Below are 24,116 nucleotides of genomic sequence, written 5' to 3'. Positions count from 1 at the left end.
GGCACTGAAATTCATGCACAACATTATTCATTTGTGTGATAGGCAGAACATCTTTTTGACTTGACAGCAGCATCCTGTTAGTGACAAACACCACTCGTGTTGCTACTGCATAGTAGCAGCGTGAACCAGCTAGCTTCACCTGTTGCTCAAATGTTTGAGACACCTTTCCCTTCCAGGGTAATCTGAGGTAGCCTGGGCACTTTTCAGGGCTGAAAGTGATGGCCTTGGGCCCGATCATGAGTTTGTGTGATATACAGCATGAAATGATCTGATCAGGGTAGCCATTATCCTGCAGTTTGCCTTTGATGTGCCCTATTTCAGCATCAAGCTTGCATGGTGGGCAAATGGCTCAGGCCCTATTTATGAGGTTGCCAATAAGGCCAATCTTATAGGATGTGGAACTCCAAGAGTCCCTACTTGTGTATTGACCAGTGAAGGTCGGCTTGCCGTAGACCGTGGTAGGGAACACCCTGGCAGATTTCTCAACTAGAAAAGGGAGTTTATTTAACTGCTCTATAATCATAGGTGGATTTGAACGCAGGATGGAGCCTATTAACACATATAAGGAAATTATTACATGCAACTGTGGATTTAACTATTGCAAACGTATCATCCGCATAATGGAAATATGCGAGGGGTAGGATGTTAGGTGTAATTCCATCGAAGACACGTTTCTAATGGAAACCAACAAAGCGAGAGCTGGGCCTAGAGGCGATCCCATGGCAACACCATCTGTTTGGGCATACATGATGTCAATAAACTCAACTCAACTTATGGTGTCCTGAACTCAACTGCACGAGTTGCCGAATTCTTAAGCTCAATTAATACTGATTCACACAATGGTGGTGCGTCTAGGTTGCCATGATATAATGCTGCAGCGCAAATACCAATGGCTTCCTTAAGTGGAACATTGGTGAATAGGCTACCAATGTCAAATGAACATCTGGACACAGCATTGCTATTGATATACAAATCCTGTTTGTCTTTGCAAATGTGAAGGAATCCTTCATGACGTATGTGGAAACGTTAACCAAAACTGCTTGTAACAATTTGCCCAATCTCCTCTAGGCTACCTCGATGTGCTTGATGCTCTTGTGTATTCTCATAATATAAAAAATTAGTTCTTTTTATCTATTTCTCACAAACCCTGGATTAACAGTGAGACACAATCTGCAGCCGCCACCATAACATTCAGCAGGATTACTGAAGCAGACTGTTTAAGGGTCCAAACCAGTTTGAAAGCTTCCCCATAAGTGGTGGAGAGCACCACTTTAACCCTTCACACAAGTTCAAATAACAAACACCTGGGAATTTTGAATGGAACAAAGCAGACAGCAGATAAAGATGTCTCTGGAAATCTTCCACACCTGCAATGTTGAGCCAAAAAAGTGACTGAGTCTGTGCTTGTTTCTCAGCTATGCATTAAAACGACCAAAGAGTAAGTGATTTTCAATTTTGTTTTCTGCTGTAATTAGCTCACCTCAAATACAGTATATATATTATAGTTATATATTATATATGTGTTTAGATGTCAGTCATGTAGTGCATAACATCATTAAGACATTTCTGGGCGTTGTAATTTGTAACCTTTCTTCTCTCAAATTTTCCCAGCTGGTTGTCGTTTTAGTGACCATGCTGCAAAAGTATTTCATTGGCATGTTCTGACGTTGTGAAAGGTGCTACTTAAATGCCAATTTGTTTTTTCCCTTCTTTCCTTCCTTTATTATGAAGATTTTGAATTGTTCTATGTGCTTTCTGTGCTCACTGCCGACCCAGCTGAAACAAGCTATGACAAAGTGACCACCTCAGATCAAGACAGCGTCTTGCCTGTAGCATGTGACCTTGCATTTCAAGTTGCTCCCAAGCTGCTTTCTCTCGGAGCAGAATTACCCCCAATGTCCACACTTGCTCTGGTTATGTGAGATGTCACACGTTACATAGCTGCACTCCTCTCTGGCATGCTGGCATATCTAGAGTTAAGTGCTAGATTCAAAGCAGCCACCCTCAACGGGAATGTGAGTCATGTTTACCTATATAAGGAAACCTGTCAGACTGAGGCCAGCCTTGCTCACTTAACTAAGAGACATATACACACAACACACACACCCTGAAGAGAGTGGGAGTGATCTACAGTTGGGACAAGAGCACAACTTCCTCAGCAGAAGAGTTGCTGAAGTATCTTTAACACAGTGAGGACCAGGCAAGGCTGCATTAGAGAGAGTGTGTGTGAAAGAGGGAGAAACAGATCTATTTTGGAACTTGCCTTCTTAGACTTCAGGGAACTGCAGCTTCTGACAAAATGGGGAGTCAGGTAAGTAAAATTTGATGGGAAAGAAGTTTGAAGTTAATTGAAATCTCAAAAAGAGTTTAAGTTTTGTTTGTCAGAGGCTGTCAAGAAACTAGTGTATAATATACTATAAACTTCTGTAATACCCATTTCCTCCCTTTTATTTGTACTACATGCAACTGTAGCTGAAAACCATATTCTTGCAGGAGGGCAGTCTGTGGCTGTGTGTTATCCAGAGCAGAAATACCTATTGTGATACTCGCCTCGGTGTGTAGCACTTTTGTAATCTCTGACAAATCCCAGATGTACAGCTTTGTCCTAGCAAGGGTGAATGGAAGGTGATGGGGGAGAGGGGGAGGGGACTGTGAAGGGGCAGAGTTCTTGTAGTGAAGGGATAATCTCGAGAGTAGGTTGCTGTCTGCAAGCTGCATAGTGATCACTAATGGGGATGTGTTGATTCATGGTGAAGGTACCATGTCTGAACAGGCTCTCTGTTTACTGGCAGGGCCAGCTTCTGGATTGGAGAGCATGGGAATGTTATACTCCTCAGAATCTGATGGTGTTTATTTCTTGCATACAATTCATTTTTAAAAATTTGCCTGTCTGCAGACCCAAGTCTTTCAATAGTGCTGGTAAATGGCGTACCCATTGAGGGTCTTGCACAATCTGATTGTAGTGTGTTTCAATGGTGAAAGTGCTTAGAAAGGATAATAATGAGCACCAAATTGTAAATGCTTTTGTTTGCCCTGAAGGGCCTTTACTATTTTGAGACGCATTTATTCCTAATGTTGCACCAATTATGCATGCCTAACATAATTATCAATATGAATGTGGAGATCTCCTTTAGAAAGATACTTCTCCACACAACAGTATAGTTAAGTTTTAGTTAATTTTGATTCACCATGTCTGCCATTAGTCTGCTAACGTTGCATTGTTTGGGTTTTGTTTGACACTGCTTTACTGCCATTGTTGGGAAGCTAGAAGTTAAATTGTCAAATATTTAGTAGAAGCTCACACACTGGTGTTAGGGCTGCTTCGGATTTGACTTGTCTATGAATAACTTTTGTTTTTGCCTCAACAAGCATTTTGTACCTAGAGCCAGCTATATCAATGTTCAGATGCTGACCAATCAACATTGCAAAAGCTTTTCTTCACCTCCAATTGCCCTTCCCCCTCCCCCAACTTAGCAGATACCCCTCCCCAGCTCAGCAGATACCCCTCCCCCAACTCAGAACCCCCTTCCTTTAACTTGAATAGCCCCTTTCCCCAACTAGGAAAACTCTCCCCCAACTCAAATGCCCCTCCCCCACCTCTGCCCAATTCAGATACCCCTTCTCAAGTAGGAAAACTTTCCACCCAATTCGGATGCCCCTCTCCTCAATGCAGATACTAACTCTCCAACTCAGTTACCCCTTCCTCTATCCCAAGTACTCTTTCCTCTAACTCGGGTACCCCTTGCTCCAACTCAGATACCAACCTTCCAACTTGGATAACCCTGCTTCCAAATTAGATACCAACTCAGAAGCCCCTTCCTCCATCATAATACTCCTCCCTCCAACTCAGATATCCCTCCATCTCTCTCCAAATCAAATACTTCCTCTTCTCAACTCAGATGCCCCCTCCCAATCTCCCCAGCTCAGGTATCCCTCCCCTCTACCTCTCCTCCAACTCAGTTACCCCCCTCCTCCCCTCAATTCAGATACCCATCTCTGGCAGATATCCTGCTCCCCTCTCCTAACTCCAGTTCCCCTTCCCCTGCCTCTCTGCTCCTTTTCTAAATTACTGAAGTTTACTTGTGATTAATGGTTCCATGTTCCCATAAACACCGTAGTTTTTTCAGTACTGTTTGATTTGGATGGCAGCTGGCTGTGTGTCTGGCTCTCCTGGGCCAGTAAAGTAGACCTTGCAAATTGAATTGTCTACATTCCTGAAGACTTGGGAGCTTGCTAGAACCAAGAAAGTGTTTTATTTTGTGGGAATCTCAGTCTCCTCTGTGTTTCAGCATGGGTATGGGTGTTAACCTCCATAATGTGTAATGGGAAACATTCTGGGATTTCATTCACTGACTCATTATAAAGTGGGTTTGTAATTTGGCACAGGATCAAGTTTCACCAGCAATTCCACTGAAGCCGATCGGAGGGACCATTGCAGTTGTGCTGTGGAAATGAAGTGGGGAAAGCTTGATTGAGGCAATGACAGTTTAGGATTGATTCATTTCAAGGATAACAAATCTGTTCAAAGTTGTCAAGGATTTTAAGATGAATGATAAAATTAAGTACTACCAAACTCATACACTACATAGACACTGTATGTATAGTCATAGATTGTAACTTGGTGTTGGGAATATATTTCATTCCTACTGGGCTAATAAATCAACTAAGATAAACATGTACTGGGTAACGTATACTCTAGCACAGCACATTACTGCAGCACACACCTATCCACCGGAGTTGCACCGAATACTTGAACGTATAGTTTCCATCCAGCTCCCTGTATACATATGTATCATATATAAACCATGTACAGACATATTAGACGATGTTAGTGATGTACTGTGCAGGATATTATACAGAGATCATCAAGTGAGCGTATGGGCAGTGGGTGAGGCCGAAATAACTAAAGTAAAATAAATCAGGGTGTGAGCCTTGAAGTTTTAATTGATCCAGCATTCACAGCTTTTCGTGCACTGATTCCAGATTTCCACTACACTTTGTGTGGAAAAAATGCTTCCTGATGTCATTACTAAATGGCCTGTCTCTAATTTTAGTTTTGCGTCTTCTTGATCAGGACCCTTGCGCCAGAAAAATATGGAGAGGCGTTTACACAGTGCCTTTCACAACCGTAGAACCTCCAAAAGTGTATCACATGCAGAGCTCGAGGGTATGCATCTTCTCCCAGTATTGGCTACCTCCCCCTGAAAATTGTCTTTTCAAAAAGCAGTTGGCACAGCAAAGCAAATTCCCAACCACCTTCAAAATGGAATCGGACTATTTCAAAGTACAACAGGGGAGACACCACCACACCCACACCTCTGCCCCCACCCGCACTGCACCCCCCCCCGCCGCCCCCGAAGCATGGGTAACATTTAACCCTCAACAAACATCACTTAAAAATAATAGATTATCTGTTCTTTGCCCAGAGAGTGATGAGAATATGGATCTTGCTACCAAAAGAGAATGTAGAGACAAAAAGTATAACAGGTTTAAGGGGAAGCTAGATAAGTATATGTAGTGCAGTGGGTAATGTCCCTGCTTCTGAGCCAGAAGCTCCAGGATCAAGTCCCACTCTAATGGCCATAGAAGGTGCATTCATAACATGTTGGAACAGGTAGATTATCAACTTGCAAATCTTTCCTGTGCCTATGGCAGACGATAAGAGTGGGAGAGTCTTCTGGTAAGCCATGCTTCATGTGGAGTGGCACCCCTCAAGCTATTGCCCCCGGCTTCAGGCTAGCGCCCTGTTCCAGAAAAAACTAAGCTATGGAAACAGACATAAGCATGTGCTTCATCTGCCTCAAGGCCTCTAGGCATGGGAAGAGAATTGAGAGAGATAGGGAAGTGAGGGAGAAAGGAATTGAGAGTTATCCTGCTATCCCTAGGTGAGGAAGGAGAGAAGGAGGCTTGAGGAATCAGAAGTGCCAGCATGGACTGGTTGGGCCAAACGGCCTGTTTCTGTTTGTCTATAATGTGTTTGTATGTTCTATGGGCAGAATTTTGCCCTTGATGGGCGGGCAGGCAGCCGATCGCTGCCGCCGAAACGGGCCCCGCCACCATTTTAAGTGGGCGGGGCCAATTAAGGCCCACCCAGTGGGCCGCTTGACGGGAAGTGCTGTACACTCCCTGTGCAGGTGGTGGGGGGGGGGATTCCCCAGGTGCGAGAGAGTGCACATCTCCCTGAGGCAAAGAGCTGCCTCAGGGAGATCGCTGAAACACATTAAAAATAAAAAAAATTTTAAAAATCATTAACACGTCGCCCTCATGTGAAAATGTCACACGAGATGGGACATGTTAATGAAATAAACAAAAACTTTATTAAACGTTTTTAGTTCCAATATCAAACCTCATCCCACCACTGGATGAGGTTTGTGAAAAAAATCACCTACCCATTGGGCCTGTGTGCTGAGCCAAAATTTGCACGGGCCCTTCAAAATCAGCATCAATTGCTGACTTAAGGGCCGTAACAAGGCGTTTAATCAATGGCGGGCGCGTGTCCCGCTGCATAGCGTGCCCGCCAACCTAAATATCGCAATTCCGCGCACTGATGTTGGGACGCTCGCTACCCACATGCCAGCCAGAAGATTCAGCCCTATCTAATTCTGTGTTGTATATTCTATGCAACTCTACGTGTTCCACTGCAGCTTGTGTGGCCTTGCTGTGCACAAACTGGCAGCTGTGTTTCCTTGAAATACAACAATGAGTAGACTTCAAAAGCACTTCATTGGCCGAAAAGTGATTTGGATCATCCTGAGGCCTTGAAAGGTGCTACAGAAATGCAGGCCTTTTTTCTGAATAATATCAATAAAGTAGGTCATTCTGTGCTACATTTGATCTTCTTGCCCACCAATACAGAAACACCAGTGAATTCTTTGCAGGTGCCCCTTGAATGGCTCGGAGCTGTCACCATCAGTTTACGCTGACTGCTTGCTTCAGACTAGCTTAGTTACGATGCGTCCTAGCTCCAAAGAGAGGTGCGTTGAAAAATATATGTCTCAAGAATTTCCTCAAAGCTGCTCCCACTGTGCCACGCCAACCTTGTTGGAAGTGAGTCAGAGATCCTGGTTATGCAAATGAGCAGGGGTTTCAGTTGCACTTGGGCCGAAGCTCCGGAGCCGAAGTAGATTCTAGGAAAATCCTGGCCCACGTCTGCAGGAAGGGAGAAAAATATTCCGCTAGCAATTCCGTTGCGCTCAAGCACAAACAATTAAATTAGTCACCATTCAAAAGGATGTCACCCTTCTGGAAAATGAATGACAAAGCAGTAAGCAAAAATGTAACGCCATGGCGAATTAATTCTTGTTGCTGTGGTAACAAATGCTACCAGCTGAAAAGTAGAAGTTAACTCATGAAGGCATGGAATTGACAAACTGAAGGAGGATATAGCCACCTCGGTTCCATCGCATTGCTACTCCGTCTCCCTGGCGCTATTACAAAGATGCAATTCCAAACAAGTTCACCCGAAGCCCAAACACTTCGACAACTTCGTGATGCACATGGATGGAACCGGTTACCTGTCCCATTGTGGTAGGCTGATGTAACTGGGGCTGGAATTTTCCAGCCCCTCTCTCCGGCGGGATCTTCCGGTCCCGCCGATATGAATGGAGATTTCAGTGGCTGGCCGGCCCCGCTGTGGGGGAGCCTGCCATTGAGGGTGCTGGAAAATTCCGGCCTTGGAGTCAAAATGTAGTGGATTTAAGCCCTGCTCTGGAGACCTAAGAACATAATCTGGGCTGACGTTTCAGGGCAGCACCAAGGGAGTGCTGATTGGTTAGAGATGCTGTCTTTTGGACGATACATTAAACCAAGGTTCCATCTGCCCTTGGGTGGATGTAAGAAAAGCCCTTGGCATTATTTGAAGGGGAGGGGAGTTCTCTCTGTTGTCTTGGCCGAATTTTATTCCTCAATCAACAGCACTGAAACAGTCTTTGGTCATTAATCTTATCCTGAGTGCAAATCGCCTGCCGTGTATCGTACATTGCAACAGTGATTACACTTCAAAAGCAGATCATTCTCTGTATAGCTCTTTGGGATCTCCTGAGGTCATGAAAGGTGTTATATTAAATATTTGTTTTCTTTAGTCTCCCTTTCTTAGGTATTCAAAAGTAATATTCACTTTTACTGATCCCTTCATTTGACTGCTGACATTTGAGTGCTGACATCACATGAAGTGTATCTCGGAGAAACAGCATTTCAATCTCTGCCAGTAAAATATTGGCGCAAATGTTTTTCACCTTTCATTGCAATAAGACCACACTCTAAATACTGAGAATATTCTCTCAAAGCACCCCTGAAGGCTTGGTTTGACACATAGACATAAACAATCTAAATCAACATCACACTGCAATAGGCCACTTAGCAATCATACATTGACTACAGGAATACGAGGGAATAATGTGCATCTTTGAACCCATTTTGGTAATCTCCTTGCCAAATGGTAATGCCATTTTCCACCTGCCCTCTCGGGTGGACATTAAGGAACTCATGACACCATTCAAAGAATAGCAAGGGACTTATCCCTCAACCAACATCACCCAAAATAGATGATCTGGTCGTTTACCTCAGTGATGTTTGGGAGCTTGCTGTGTATAAATTGGCTTCCTAATTTCCCTATATATGCTTCAGAACGTACTTGGTTAGCTGTAAAGCACTTTGGGACATACTCTGATCCTGAATGGTGCTATATAAATGCAAGTTTCTTCTAAAACATCACTAATGTTTCCAGGTGAAACCATGTTTCTCTCTAACCAAGCGAAGTTACTCAGGGCAGCATGCTCCACTCCGGACCCTTGAGCCTCGGTGTGCGGGTATCCGCAGATGAAGCAATGGCAGCCCTTCAAGCTTCTGGCTGGGCAGGCTCCACAGTTGCAGAGGTTGCACACATGGGGATATTGAACTACCACCAGCACCCTTACATGCTTAGCAAGGTCCACGAACGACTACAGCACATGGTGCCCAGAAAGTGGCTCTCCTTTCTTCTCTGTACTCTCTCAGCTGTCACGTGGCCCATTTCCCCGTGGCCCACTGCCAATGTCTGTTCGAATTGGGATGGAATGTGCGGTACTGACATGCCATTGATATACAGGGCCTTCACATTGGCAGCTCAGACATAGTGGTGTCCTTCTGAGCAGAGATAGGAAAACAGCAAGAAGTGTCAGTATGAACTTTGCTGTCAATGAGTGGATAAGAGAATTGGATGAGAATGAAGAGCAGCAGAAGGTTTTCATGAACTCTAAGCTGGTAGCATTCCTCCAAATTCACCATTTCTGGCACAACCTTTCATCTCCTTTCTAAGGATCTCTAGGATTTTCTCCTTGGGGCTATCTATAACCTCACCCACTCAGTGGATTCAACTTGATCCCCACTCGTTTTACACCATGCTCCATTTTTACTTCCCTTTGCAGTGTACAGCATGAAGTCAATATCATGGTGTTGCTTTCCTGCTGGATGGGATTGGTTACATGTCACCTCCTCCTTCTTTTCCTTGATCGTAACCTTTTTGTTTTGTTCTTCAAACAGCAGTAGAAGAAATGAGATATTCCTCTTGTTGTGATTGGTCACAGTGACCTCCAGGAGTCACTTCTGCAGCCCAGTTGGACTTTGGGAATTCTGTCATTATTTAAAGATGCAAACAAGCACTTCCAGGTGAAGGGTGGAAGTTCAAAGTGCATCTTATTATTAAATATGCATACGTGGTAAACACTGAGAGTATTATGAAATGGTGTGATGGGAAGGTAATTGTGAAGGTTGTACTTTTTATTATTTGTTCATGGGATGTGGGCATCGCTGACGAGGCCGGTATTTGTTTCCCATCCCTAATTGCCCTGGAACTGACTGGCTTTCCACAACATTTCAGAGGGCAGTTAAGAGTCAACCACATTGCTTTGGATCTGGAGTCACAAGTAGGCCAGACTGAGTAAGAATGGCAGATTTCCTTCCCCAAAGGGGCATTAATGAACCAGATGGGTTTTTACACGACAATCAATGATGGTCTCATGGTCACCATTACTGAGATTAACTTTTCAATTCCAGTTTATTACTTGAATTCAAATTCCACCAGCTGCTGTGGTGGGATTTGAACCCATGTCCCCAGAGCATTAGCCTGGGCCTCTGGATTACTAGTCCAGTGACATTACCACTATGCCACCATTTCCCCCTAAATGTTACATTATGTAAGGTTAATGGCACTTCTTTCTTTTATTAGCTGACTAGAAATGCCCATAAACCTCTCCCTGCATTGTCAGCAATTATGTAGGATGTTGCTTACGGTGTTAACACTGGCACACGGCTCCTCTGATTTCCCCATGGGCTGCTCCTATTAATAGGCTGTGGCACTGCCACCAGGGAAATATTTAAGGCCGCGTCACAAGAATAGAAGGGAAGGGGACGGACCTCTTGACCCAGACTTGATTTCTTATTTGAGACTCGTTTAAAATGTATCAAATCACAATGGCTTCCCTCTTTAAAAGCTGCCACAATACTTAACTGCTGCAGTAACATATGGTTTTCAAATGGGCAAGCACCCAGTTGTGGGATTTTCTGCTGTTTGATATTTGCCTAGATTATTTAAGTGGGTACTGACTCTGGAAGTACATATGGGGTGAGCATGCTAAGAGTCAGGCAGGTATGATTCTCCTATCTGCTGCTCTTGGTTGTGTTGCCTAATAGGAATATCTAAGCAGCTTAGTGCTATGTGTAGTGTTCAATGGTTCTATGGGTGCAGGTCAATGGGACTAGCGGAATAATATTTCAGCAGAGACTAGAAGGGCCAAATGGCCTGTTTTCTGTGCTGTAGTGTTCTATGGTTCTATGATTCCATGGTTCTATACTTATACATCAGTTAACAAATTAACTTTAAAGCTATATTTCACTAGTGTCCATTGGAGAAAGAAACCTGTCACCCCCTACCTAGTCTGGTCCATAGGTGACTGCAGCCCCACATCATGGTAAACGATTGACTGTCCTCCAATGCGGTCCAGCAAGTCACCCGGTTGCATTGAAAGCATCACAGACTGCAGTGTGCCAAGACAGTGGCCCTTCACTGCCTTCTTAGGATGACAGGGAATGGGCAGTACTGGCTGGCTTTGTTAGAGACGGCCACATCCTGAGAATGAATCTTAAAAAAACATTGATTGTCTTGCTGCTAATGGTCTCGGTATCTTTAGTATGCCAGCACTCGCATTTTAATCAACAGGCCTTGTGCGTTGTGTTCTGTGATCTAATGATTCCTAACCTGTTAATGTTGCCCAATAAATATCCATTGCTATGGCAGTCATCCATTCCCAAACTTCGAGTACAATATATTAGCCTCAAGAAACAGATTCCAAAAATTGTACGACAATTTGTTTAATAATTCAAAGAATTTGCCCAGGGGAAAAAATTACTTCGGAATTATTATGGCACTTGAATGATGTTACCGTATATTGTAGAATAAAAGGGGAAATAGTTTTTGTTTTAGTTCAGTCTTGAGATGTGGGCACCACAGGCGAGGCCAGCAATCATTGCCCTTAAGATGGTGGTGGACTGCTGGCTTGAACCCCTGGCCATAGTTTGATATAACCGAGTGACTTGCTTGGCCACTTCAGAGGGCAGTAAAAAGTCAATCAGGTTTCAAATGAAAAGCAGTTTGAACCCATCAATAAAGTTGTCGCTTTGTATAATAAACCAAGTATCCACATTTCTCTGTTACAATGCTTTGGGGGGCTGTTTTCTCCATGAAAGAGAATTTAAGAAACATTTTCATTTGCTTCCAAATGCATGAGGCATAAACACCTATCATGGGGTTCCCACTCTCACCCTCATACTCACTCTTACATTCGCACTTCCATGCTCACTCACACTCATTTCTACTCACTGTCACAATCGGGAAAATAAAGTGCTTTTCCTGAAGCCTCTGCCCCTTTAAAGACAGCACTGATGATGAGTAAAATGTCCTTAAAATGGAAGGTCTGATGAGGCAATAAAATGAAGTCGCAGCCAAACCAGAAATATCCTCCTCAGTTGTATTTTAGGGGCAGGACTTTTAGTCCGGTGGTGGGTGGACCTGGGAGCGGCTAGGGAATGGACCCCCAACTGCGATTTCACGCTGGCTGGCCAATTCATTGCCGGCGGGCACACTTCTGACCCTCGCGTGAGCCCACCGACTGAAATATCGTGTGAGTGCGTGATGACATCGGGGCACTCGCCCAACATCATCACATGCTACTCCACGCTCGAGCGGGTCAGGCGCATACCCCCCTCGCCACCACCACCCCCCCCACCCCCCCCCCCCACCCCCACCCCCCCCCCCCCCCCAATGCCCTAGGAGTGCAGAAGGGGCCAGTTTACTTTCCAAAAACCGCTATGAATTTTCATGTCAAGACACAAAAGCCTGTGGTATAATTAATTTGGCTGCAGCTTGCTGGGTGTGACCCCTGCACAGATATTCCTTAAAACTTGCCTGACTGAAAACAGCTGTTCGGATCCCTTGCCGAGTAAAAACAGAAATTGTATACATCGTGGCCTATGATCCCCCGATAAATTTTGTCTGTTTATTCTCAAGGGAGGGAAAGAAAATGATTTTTTTTTCAGAAAATTCTTGCTTCCAATTATTCGGGTTACATTTAACTTGCACACCTCGCTTGCTGGTTGTTGAAATGCTAGGACTTACTGTCAATTGTACTGATAGCTGAGGATACATGGCCAAAATTAGAGCGAGGAATTTGGACCAGAATGAATAGTGCTGGCCACACACAGTCACACAAAACACAAAGCATCTTTGAAACATTAATATAATGCTTTGAAATATTACAAAACATTAATTTAAACCAGTTTGAGCTGTGGGTTGAAAGGGGCGGTGGTGAACAACAGACCTTTAATTCAAATGACTTAATCCAAACAGATTCTTAAACAGACTTATTTAAGGTGAAGGAAAGGACAGGAGTTGCATTTATACAGCAACTTTCACATCCTCAGGCATGTCCCAAAGTACTTCAAAACCAATCAAGTACTTTTTGAATTGTAGTAACTTAGTAAACACAGAACCAATTTCACACCGTCTTGAGTTCTCTGCCCCAAAGGTAGGTCTGACCCACAGCACTATGACCTCTACAATGGGTAGGGCAAGGAGGCAGGCCCCGAATCCACCCCACCTGGAACACCCTTAGTCCACCCTAGCTGGAACAGGGATCAAACCCCATGCTGTTGGCACCAATCAAGTCTACAGCCAGCCAACTGAGCCAACCAGCACCCCTAAGGCATCCAAGCTGCTTTGGCAGCATATACTTTTACATGTATGTTGTAGTCTGGAGCTATGGTTAGTGATGGTAGAGGCTCTAATTTCTTTCCATCACAGGTTGATCATTGGTGAACGTTGGAAGGATTTACAAGTTGATATGTAGCCTATTTGTCCATGTTGCAGATGCACCTTTCTTGGCCATCAAGTGCTGGAGTGGGATTGGAACCAGGAGCTTCTGGCCCAGAGGCAGGGAGACTACCCACTGCGCCACAAGACCTCCTCAGCAATGAGATATTGACCAGATAATCTGTTTTAGCAATGTTAGTTGAGGGAACTCTCCTCAACGGACAGGACAACAGGAGAATTCCCCTGCTCCTTCTTGAAGTAGTGCCATGAGATCTTCTAAATCCACCTCCAACTCCTTGAATACTGAACTGGTTGTCAGCTTATGTTCCAGGTCTTTGGAGTGGGACTTGAACCCCCAACCTTCTGTCTCAGAGGCAGCTGACACCACATGGTTGCTTTATGGGTATATGCATCTTAAATCAATTAAAAATGGAAGTTAATTTAGATTTCCCCTGGTTGGAAAGTTTCAGTGCCAAGCCGGGCCATCTTTTTAATTTAGAATTCGTCAGCACTGTACTATCAGTACAGGTTTGGATTTAAGAGGCTGTAAAGCATTTGTTCACAAACACTCGCTCTGGTGAGCATGCCATGTAGACATTGCCTGAAACACAAAAAAACAAAACTTGCGGAGTCCATGAGAATATATGTAAGGAAGGCTCATCTCATTTATGTCACCCCAAAGGCAGCAGTACTTCCCTTCTTTAAGAACCCTGAGTTATATAACACTTTGGAGGCACAAGTTGGTTTTAAGGAATAGCAAATTGGCAGCCTCTTTACAGCCCACTCACTTTTCTTTATGCATTGACATCAATATTGGATGGGTGTAACAATCTGTGATTCACTGTCGCTTCTGTTAAGTTAATAGCTAAAACCAACTGGATCCTGTGGTTCCACTCTCTGTCTATGCATGCATCAGCAATGTCAGTGATAGAATACTTTCCTTTCATAACCAGTCACTGTCGCCATGGAGATTTTTTTTTCTTTAGTTTTAAGAGAAGCTCAGCAACTCACCAAAGCTTCTTCAACCTTTGACCTATGCCACCTGGAAGGACAAGGACAGCAGATGCATAGCAACACCACCACCTGCAAGTTCCTCTTCAAGCCACACACCATCCTTACTTGGAACTATGTCACCATTATTTCATCATCACTGGGTCAAAGTCCTGGAACTCCCTCCCTAACAGCACTGTGACTATCTACACTACATGAACTGTTAGCGGTTCAAGAAGGGGGTTCGCCACCACCTTCTTGAGGGCAATTAGGAAAGGCAACAAATGCCGGCCTTGCCAGGGATGCCCACATCCCATGAACAGATAAAATAAAGTCCACAATTCTTCTAGCAAATACTTGGGAAACCCCCAACATTTCCCATGGGAACTGATGAGATGATTTTTAAAAAAGAAATTTTGAGAGGGTAATAAGCCCAAAGGCTAATTTAACCTAGATGGTATCCCGTGCCAGTGATGCATGATATAATTGATGTTAAAATATGTTGCGTGTTAAAATGTGTATCATGTAATTTAACTGATGGGTCTCTGCACTCACCCAGATTAATAAAGTAAAAGGATGGTTTAGCATGGTATTGAAACTGTGAATCCAGGAGGAATCTAAATTAACTTCAATTTTTAATTGAGTTAAGATGCATGAGCTGCTTTAATTGATCTCCAGTTGGAAAGCTAAGTTACCCTCAACAATCCTGGGCTAGGAAGTGGAAACCACAGCCAAGTTTTTAGGCTTGCTGGTTGCATCGAATTTATGGCACAGAAACTGGTCTTCTGCATTTCGGTCATGTCTATGCCAGTGTTCGTGCCCCACATGAGCTTCCTGCTTCTCTTAACTCTTTCACTATATCCTTTAACCCATTCTCCCTCATATATTCCTCTAGATTTGCCTTAAATACATCTATGCTATTCGCCTCAACTACTCCATGTGGTAGCAAGTTCCACATTCTAACCACTCTCTGGGTAAAGAAGTTTCTCCTGAATTCTTTATCGGATTTGTTAGTGACTATCTTATGATTATGACTGCTAGTCTTCAACTTCCCGTCAAGTGGAAACATCTTCTCTGCATCCAGCTTAACAAACCCCTTCATAATTTTAAAGATCTCCTAGCTTAAAACTGAAAACTGCAGGAATTAATGATTCTGTTTCTGTACACTGCTGTGAACAGTTTAGAAGAAAAGTCTTTGGGGCATTAGGACCATCAATAAATGTCCAATCAGGTTACAAAGGATCTGCTCACATCATCACTATGAACACCTATTTCCACCTCTGTGATATCACTTGACCTCACCCTTCTCTCAGTTCATCTGTTGCTGAAACCCTTATTCATGCCTTCATTTCCTCTGGACTCAACTAGTCCAAACCACTCCTGGCTGGCCTCCCACATTTTACCTTCTGTAAACTTGAGGTCATCTTAACTCGCATCAAGTCCTGTACCCCCATCACCCCCGTGCTCACTGACCCACACTGGCTCATGGTTAAGCACTGCCTCAATTTTAAAATTCTCATCCTTGTTTTAAATCCCTTCATGCTCTTGCCCCTCCCTATCTCTGTAATTTCTTCAAACCCTACAACTGTCTGAGATATCTGCACTTCTCTAACTCTGGCCTCCTGTGCATTCCCAATTATAATTGCTCCACCATTGGCGGCTGTGCCTTGAGTTGCCTAGGCCCAAAACTCTGGAATTTGCTCCCTCTCCACCTCTTTTTCCTCTCGATTTTTCCCTTTCCTCCACTTCTTAAAACAAACCTCTTTGACCAAGCTTTTGGTCCTCTGACATTTTTTCTTTCTTTATTTTTTCTTGGGATATGGCCAGTATTTGTTGCCCATCCCCAATTGCTCTTGAACTGAATGGCCAGCTAGGCTATATCGGAGAGCAGTTCAAGTCAACCGCATTGCTGTGTGTCTGGAGTCACTTTCCCCTAAAGCACATTATTGAACCAGATGGGTCTTTACAACAATCAATGATAGTTTCATGGTCACCATTATATTTCCAGATTTATTAGTTGAATTCATATTCCACCAGCTACAATGGTGGGATTTGAACCTCTGTGCTCAGAGCGTTAGCCTGGGCCTCTGGATTTCTAGTCCAGCCTCATTACCATATGCCACAACCTGCCCCTCCAAATCTAAAATCTCTTTTTTCTTGGTTCAGTGTCTTACTTTGCTTTATAAAGCTCCTGTAAAGCACCTTGGGACATTTTATTAGATAAAGGTACTATATAATATAAGTTGTTGCTCACTTTCCAATTGATCTAAGAAGCACCGTGATGATGGACATGTCAGGTGACCAATGGTAGGAGTGTAAGAGTGGGGCAGTTAGAGGTCATGTGTTGGAACATACGCAATCAGAGGCGGTAGCCCGACTCAAACACTCAGTGTCTATACATGCCCATGATGAATGGTCAATTGGGTAAGATACTAGAGATGTGGGAAAGCAGTGGTGCAGTGGAAATGTCACTAGGCTAGTAAAACTGAGGTGAATGCTTTGGGGACATGTGTTCAAATCCCACTACGGCAGCTGGAACTTAAATTCAATTAATAAATCTGGAATGCAAAAGCAAGTCTCAGTAAATAACGATCAGGAAACCAGTGTCAATTGTCATAAAAGCCCATTTGGTTTACTAATGCCCTTTAAGGAAGTAAATCTGCTATCCTCACCTGGTCTGGTCCACATGTGACTTTGTTGTGTTGTGTGGCACTACCAGAGTGATAAATGGGGGAGATCTTGAACAGATCTAACAGTTCTAAACTGAGCACCCATGACAAGCTGTGGCCATCAGCCGCAGCAGAATTGTATTCAAAAACAACCTGTAACCTCATGACCTGGCAGATCCCCCAAATCTACCAATACAACAAAGCTGGGGCATAAATCCTGGTTTAATGAAGAGAGCAGGAGGTCATGCCAGGAGCAGCACCAGGCATATCTAAAAATGAGCTGCCAACCTTGTGAAACTACAAGACAGGATTACTAACATGCCAAACAGCGAAGCAACTTGCAATAGACAGAGCTATGGGATCCCACAACCAACGGATCAGATCTAAGCTCTGCAGTCCTGCCATATCCAGTCATGAATGGTGGTGGATAATTAAACAACTTACTGGAGGAGGGGGCTCCACAAATATCCCATCCTCAATGATAAAGAAACCCAATACACCAATGCAAAAGATAAGGCTAAAGCATTTGCAACCATCTTCAGGCAGAAGTGCTGAGTGGATGATCCATCTTGGCCTCCTCCTGTGATTCCCAGCATCACAGATGCCAGTCTTCAGCCAATTTGATCCAGTCCATGTGACATCAAGAAATGGCTGAAGACACTGGATACTGCAAAAACTTTGGGCCCTGACAAATATTCCGGCAATAGTACTGAAGACTTGTGCTCCAGAAAGAACTTGCCGCACCCCTAGCCAAGCTGTTCCAGTACAGCTACAACGCTGGCATCTACCCAAAAAGGTGGAAAACTGCCAAGTTATTTCCTGTCCACTAAAAGCAGGACAAATCCAACCCATCCAAGATGGAAGGTGTCTTCGTCAATGCTATCAGGTGGCATTTACTCAGCAATAACCTGCTCATTGACACTCAATTTGGATTCTGCCAGGGCCAATCAGTTCCTGACCTTGTTACAGCCTTGGTGCAAACATAGACAAAAGAGATTAACTCAAGAGCAGGGGGTGGGGGTGGGGGTGGGTGGGGTGGGTGAGAGTGACTGTCCTTGACATCAAGGTAGCATTTGACTGAATGTGACATCAAGGAGCCCTAACAAAACTAGAGTCAATGGGAATCAGGGGGAAAACTCTCCACTGGTTGGAGTCATACCTAGCACAAAGGAAGATGGTTGTGGTTGTTGGAGGTCAATCATCTCAGACCCAGGACATCACTGCAGGAGTTCCTCAGGATAGTGTCTTAAGCCCAACCATCTTCAGCTACTTCATCAATGACCTTCCCTGCATCATAAGATCAGAAGTGGGGATGTTCGCTGATGATTACACAATGTTCCGCATCATTCGTGACTCCCCAGATACTGAAGCAATCCATGTCTATACGCGTAAGGCCTGGTGCAGGGTTTTGCCTTCACTGGGTGGGCTCAGTGGGGGCAGGCGGGAGTGGTTGGAAGCTGACTGCTGCCCACGATTGGGGCTGGACAGCGATTTCACGCTGGCTGGCCAATTAAGGCCTGCCAGCGCTGCCTGTGTGGGCGGGGGGAAGTGCCAGTGTAAACTTAGTGCATGTGCATGAGTGCACAATCTCCACAGAGCTGCCTCAGGGAGTTGAAAGCTTTTCAGAAAACTAAATAAAGGCACATAAAATGTTACAAAACATGTCCCCTTATATGACTCTGTCACATGCACAGGGATATGTTATTAATTAAATTTTAACATGCTTATTTTATTTTTATTTGCTTTTGGAAACCACATCCCAACCATAATGTTGGACAGGCAGTGGAAAATTGAACTTAATTGATAACTTACTGGCTTTAACAGGCCTTTTAATTGTGGGCGGGCATGCTGCTGAATCCTGTGTGCGCCTGCTGACCGAACTATCACGCGATTGCACATTGACGTTGGGATGCTTGCCCAATGTCAACGTGTGCCATTTTACAATCGAGCAGGTCGGGTGCCTGCTCGCCTACTGAGGTGAAAATTCTTCCCTGGACAACATTTAGGCTTGGGCGGATAAGTGGGAAGTAACATCCACATTACACAAGTGCCAGGCAATGATCATCTCCAGCTAGAGAGAATCTAATCATATCCCCTTGATATTCAATACATTATCATTAGCTCTACCTCTTACAACAGTCTGAGGGTTCCCATTGACCAGAAACCGAACTGGACCAGTCACATAAATGCTGTAGCTACAAAAGCAGGTCAAAGGTTAGGAACTTTGCAGCGAGTAACTCACCTCCTGACTCCCTAAAGGCCGTCCACCATCTACAAGGCACAAGTCAGGAGTGTGATGGAATGCCCTCCAGTTGACTGCTCCAACAACACTCAAGAAGCTCAACACCATCCAGGACAAAGCAGCCCACTAGATTGGCAACCCAGCCACCACCTTAAACATTCACTCCCTCCACCACAGGCACACAGTGGCAGCAGTGTGTACCATCTACAAGGTGCACTGGAGCAACTCACCAAGGCTCTTTTGACTGCATTCTCCAACATTAAGACCTCTACTTCCTGGAAAGACAAGGGCAGCAGCTAGATGGGAACACCATCACCTGGAAGTTCCCCTCCAAGCCAGTCACCATCCTGACTTGGAAATTTTTCGCTGTTCCTTCACTGTCACTGGGTCGATATCCTGGAACTCCCTCCCTAGCAGCACTGTGGATGTACCTACACTACATGGACTGCAGCGGTTCAAGAAGGCAGCCCATCACCACCACCTCAAGGGCAATTAGAGATGGCCAATAAATGCTGGCCTAGCCAGCAATACCCCCAACCTGTGATAGAATTTTTAAAAATCTGCCAATGACTGTGGAATATCCCAGGAAGAGTCAGCAACTTCAGGCCAAGGAGAATGAAGAGTAGAATGGGAGCTGGGAAGGAGTGTAGAATGAACAAAAGAAATTTCTGAAGGCATCCTGTAGTCAATGTCTCTTTAATATACTGTGAGACAGTACATACCTGTCTGGTATGATGCTTGGGTGATTAGGACACTTTTCAGATCATGTCACACTATAATTTAGTATAACCTTCCTGGGACTCTGCTGTGTATTTCAAAACACTCCTAAGCAGAAGTGCCAAAGTCCATTGGTTAGCAAAAATCGTGCTTGCATTCTGTGAAGTTGATGCTTGTATCTGACTCTCCCTCACGACACCACACAGTAACAATATTGTCAATAACACACATGATTACAATAGGGTTGTGAAGGGTGCTTGCTTCTGATATCGTCTCCTGATGCACGGTGTCCATAGCCAGAGGCGAAACCACAGTCTGTATAAACAGCTCTGTACTCTTTACAGCAGAACTGGGATGAATCAGTTGAAGAGTAAAGAGCGCAGTTGTCTTATACAAAGATGACAATTGAGTTGAACTTTCAGAGCGAATACTAGTATTGTTTCAAAATGTTTATATGTATGAAGATCAGCACTTAACAGCTAAATGCTGACTTCCTTTACATAAAGGAATTGGTGGTGTTCATCAGACATCAAGAAATATAAGAATTCTCTGAACTCTTGAATTCCTTTGTTGAACCTTTACCTTTTTCTTTTTTATGTAGCCCCTTAAAATCTAACTCTTTGACCAAGCTTTTGGTCACCTGTCTTCATATCTCCTTACGTAATGTGGTTTCAAGTTTTGCCTGATAATGCTCCTGTGAAGTACCTTGGGATGTTTTATTCTCTTAAAGGCGCTATGTAAATGGACGTTGTTTCAAGTGATTCTCAACCTCCGGGACACCCTGATGTTTAATTCCTGCCTTAAGCTCACTGCCGACGATTCGTTATTCTTTACAAGACATTGATTTTATTGCAGAAAATATAAACAATGTTTTGACTGTTACATGGCAGGTCAATGTGCACACATTGCGATGTATGGGTAATAAAGTAAAAAGCATCTAACAGCAGAATGGTATTTATCTTCAGCTCCCAGGTTACAAAACAGAATTATGTATAGATCTCCAGCAGTAGGTTTCTGTGAAATGAATGCTGTGTATATAATCAGCACGTATAGTGTTACAGTAGCTCAAAGTGTTTCAACAGAGTGAAAGGACCCAGGTTCCACACATAAAGAAACATGCCTTTATCAGAAAGAAAGGTTTGCATTCATACAGAGCTTTTCACATTCTCAGGATTTCCCAAAAATGTTTCACAGCCAAATAATTATTTCTGAAGTTAATTCACTATTATAATGTGAGGAAACCAACTTGTGCGAAGCATTGTCTACGCCAGCCAATGAGATAAATCTGTTATTGCTTTTGAGGGATACAAGTAGGGCAGGGCACCAGGAAAACTCTCCAAATACTATAATGGGATCTTTTACATCTACCTTGAGAACAGAGACCGGGCCTCAAGTTAATGCCTCATCTGAAAGATGGTAGCTCTGACACTGCGCCACTCCCTCAGTGCTGCACTGAAGTGTTGGCCTGGATTATATGCACGAATCTCTGGATTAGGATTTAAATCCAAGATCTTCTGACTCAGAGGCTAGGGTGGTATCAATGAGCCTTGACGGTCTGGGCATGTATCTTTTTCATGCAGTTCGAGAGAGAAAAAATTGAAGAGAATTGATAAAACTAATTTTACAGAGAAATCTTGGGGGAGAAATTTTTTCCCAGTGTCATTATGCAGACTTAAACTCTGGAATTCCCTCCCTAAATCACTCTTCCTCTCCGCCTCCCTCTCCTCCTTTAAGATTCTCCTTAAAACTTTCCCTTTGACTGGTCGTAGTAACTCTTTAAGTGGCTCGGTGTCAAATTTTGTTTGATAACCTTTCTGAGAAGTACCTTTATTAGGTTTTATAAATGCCAGTTGTTGTTGTAATTGACTCAAAGGCAACTGCTCAGATTGAGAGAAGGAGCTAAACCAAATATCAGCGTGAAATTTAAATGCAGACAAGGGTAAAATACTGCATATAGGAAGGAAAAAAATGAGCAACACGCATACTTGATGATAGTGTTCAAAGAGTCTCAGGAGTCTTAGTGGATTCAACATTCACTGTGTCAAACTGAAGCCTGAGCAGCAATCGACAAAAGCACAAGCAGGTTGAACTACATCACCAAAACAGTGGAATTTGAATTAAAGGAAGTCCCATATCTACTGTGCCAAAAGTACTGTCTCTATTTCTGGTTACAGAGAAACAAGGGAAGCATTTAAGTGCTGCAAGGATTGCAAAATTGGGGTGCTAGTGAGATCCTTAGTACCAGGGGTGTGTTGTAAGCAAAGACTTGACAGACTTGAAAGAAGGCATCGGAGATGATCATATAATTTTTTTTTCATTCTTTCTTGGGATGTGGGCTTCACTGGCAAGGCCAGCATTTATTCCAGTCCCTAATTGCCCTGGAGAATGTGGAGGTGAACTGCCTTCTTGAACTGCATGTTCAATCTCCATGCACTGTACACCCAGAGTTCTATTAGGGAGAGAGTTCCAGGTTGATGACCCAGCGACAGTGAAGGAAAGGTGATATAGCTCCAAGTCAGGATGGTGTGCGACTTGGAGGGAAACTTGCAGGAGGTGGTGCTCCCACATGTCTGCTGCCCTTGACATTCTAGGTGGTAGAAGTCATGGGTTAGAAAGATGCTGTTGAAGGAGCCTTGGCAAGTTGCTGCAATGCATCTTGTAGATACTGATGCCACTGTGTGTCAGTGATAGAGGTAGTGAATGTTCAAGTTGTTGGATGGCATACCTATCAATCAAGTTGCCCTGTACTGGATAGTGTCAAGCTTCTTGAGTGTTGTGGGAGATACACTTACCCAAGCAAGTGGGGAGTATTCCATCACACTCTTGACTTATGCCTTGTAGATGGTGGACAGGCTTTGGGGAGTCAGGAGGTGAGTTACTCACCTCAGAATTCCCAGCCTTTGATCTGCTTTTGTAGCCACAGTATTATATGGCAGTTCCAGTTAAGACCGAATGTTGTCCAGATCTTACTACATGAGGCACGGACTGCTTTGTTATCTGAGGTGTTAGGAATGGGACTGAACACTGTGCAATCATCACTCCTGACCTTGGATGGAAAGTCATTGATTAAGCAGCTGATTGGGCCTAGGACATTACCCTGAGGAACTCCCGCTGTGATGTCCTGGAGCTGAGATGATTGACCTCCATCAATAACAATCATTTTATCATTTTCCTTTTTGCTAGGTCTGACTTTGACCAGACTTATCACCCCGATTCCTGTTGACTCCAGTTTTGCTAGGGTTCTTCAATCTACACTCAGTCAAATGCTGCCTTAATGTCAAGGACAGTCATTCTCACCACACCTCTGGAACTCAGTTTTTTTTTCCATGTTTAAACCAAGGCTGTAATGAGGTCTGGAGCCAAGTGGCCCTTGTGGAACTCCGAACTGGGCAGGTTGTTGGTGAGTAAGTGCCTCTTGATAGCACTGTTGATGACATTTCCGATTATTTTGCTGATGATGGAAAGTTTTCTGATTGGTTGGTAATTGGCCAGATTGGATTTGTCTTGCTTTTTTTGGACAGGACATAACTGGGCAATTTTCCACATTGTTGGCTAGATGCCAGTGTTGTAGCTGTACTGGAACAGTTTGGCTAGGGACATGGTTAGTTCTGGAGAACTGGCTGAAGACTGGCATCCGTGATGCTGGAGATTTGAGAAGAACGCTGAGATGGATCATCCATTCAGCCCTACTGGAGGAGGAATTATTCAGGGTGAGGCATCAGATAGTAGAACTCACAATCACACTTTAATTCCTGGAGTGTTAATTCAAATTTCCAGTTCAAAAGCCACAACATTTAGTCACATTCACCACTTACTGCATTTCAGTGAGTGACTGAGTGTTTTGGGTGGAGGATGGAGCATTGAAACCTTATCATTTAGTAACACGTTTAAAAGGAATTTTTCTCCTCAGTATTTATCACCTGAAAAGTGGCATATATTATATTTAAATATTTTTTAAGATGGGCATGAGTGTATGAATGTATGAGTATATGAGTGTATTTAATCTTCCTTCAGGAAACAGTGGCTTTCTTGCATTGTCCATTATGACTGAGAGCCTTTCTCGGGAAAATGCTCTGAAATGGAAGTGAGATTATCTACTTCATAACCTGTCCTGATTTTAACCTAGCCTGCCCAGTGAGAATGGGGCGTATTCGGG

The 24,116-nt window shown here is 43.8% G+C and overlaps 1 protein-coding gene across 1 annotated transcript in view; it reads left to right on the top strand.

Moving 5' to 3' along the window:
• The first annotated feature begins 2,126 nt into the window (after positions 1-2,126).
• mid1 (midline 1) overlaps positions 2,127-24,116 on the top strand; it is a 378,412-nt gene continuing 356,422 nt past the window's right edge. Inside the window, exon 1 of the mRNA XM_041211614.1 lies at positions 2,127-2,311. The gene's annotated coding sequence lies outside the window, so the exon portion shown is untranslated. The remainder of the gene's footprint in view (positions 2,312-24,116) is intronic.

The sequence above is a fragment of the Carcharodon carcharias genome, chromosome 18, assembly GCF_017639515.1.
Source record: "Carcharodon carcharias isolate sCarCar2 chromosome 18, sCarCar2.pri, whole genome shotgun sequence".
Classification (NCBI taxonomy): domain Eukaryota; kingdom Metazoa; phylum Chordata; class Chondrichthyes; order Lamniformes; family Lamnidae; genus Carcharodon; species Carcharodon carcharias.
The sequence above is the reverse complement of the archived record's forward strand: the minus strand, read 5'-3'. Positions and strand labels throughout refer to the sequence as shown.